Below are 817 nucleotides of genomic sequence, written 5' to 3'. Positions count from 1 at the left end.
ATTTTGTATGGGATGACGTTTTGAGTGGCATTCTGTAAGGAAATTCCAGCCTCATTCCGAAACACACTTCGCACTCGAATGCGCTCCAGAATGTCAAATAAAAAGTTAGTATTTTGTGAGTGAGAATAGACGGAGTTTTAGAAAATTGCATTAAAATTACTTTGATTAGTGTTCACATGTGTTAAAAATAAGTTTTGTGATATTTATTTGAACTTNAGGGATGACACGAATGTTTTTATTAAAGGCAAAATGGATTTCAACTCGAGTAAAGGTAAGCCTAAGTAAAGTTATTTTTTTATTACATTGATATTATTACACAATTTAAAATAGATTTCAAAGGGTTTGATATAAAGCTAACGAGTTCACAATAGGTACATTCACATACAATTACATAATAAATATTGTTTAATTAATACAATAAATAACTTATGTCCTTGTGTGATAGAGCAGGTCTTTTTCCTGTTCTTTGATCACCCTTATGTAACCTCACCACTCGAAGAATGTGTCTTCTAATATTATTTCTTTTTTCAGATAACAGATAAAAGATCTAAATAAGTCAAATGCGGATCCAACTTAATATGGTGGAATGGTGGTGCTATGCAAGTCTGATTTATTTTTAATCACTGTATTTACCTACCTATAGTAAAAAAACCACTTAAGAGATGTACAAAGGCTGGTGATGAAGTGGTTTTGCTTGGTGAGTCACTACTACTTAGGATGTGAGGCAATTTTAATTTTTGTAATGTGTGATTGATGCTTGTGTTCTTTTTTTTAGGTGATTTAGGATATGCTCCATGCGCCTGCCTAATGACACCAG

The 817-nt window shown here is 32.2% G+C and overlaps 1 long non-coding RNA gene across 1 annotated transcript; it reads left to right on the top strand.

Annotated features, from left to right (window-relative positions):
- Positions 1 to 216: 216 nt before the first annotated feature.
- LOC114359995 (uncharacterized) lies at positions 217 to 817 on the top strand. The gene is made up of 3 exons (XR_003656474.1): positions 217 to 271; positions 532 to 697; positions 776 to 817. It is a non-coding gene; the product is annotated as an uncharacterized LOC114359995 (long non-coding RNA).

The sequence above is a fragment of the Ostrinia furnacalis genome, unplaced genomic scaffold, assembly GCF_004193835.3.
Source record: "Ostrinia furnacalis isolate ACB-3 unplaced genomic scaffold, ASM419383v2 OfSCF4781, whole genome shotgun sequence".
Taxonomy (NCBI): Eukaryota; Metazoa; Arthropoda; class Insecta; order Lepidoptera; family Crambidae; genus Ostrinia; species Ostrinia furnacalis.
The sequence above is the reverse complement of the archived record's forward strand: the minus strand, read 5'-3'. Positions and strand labels throughout refer to the sequence as shown.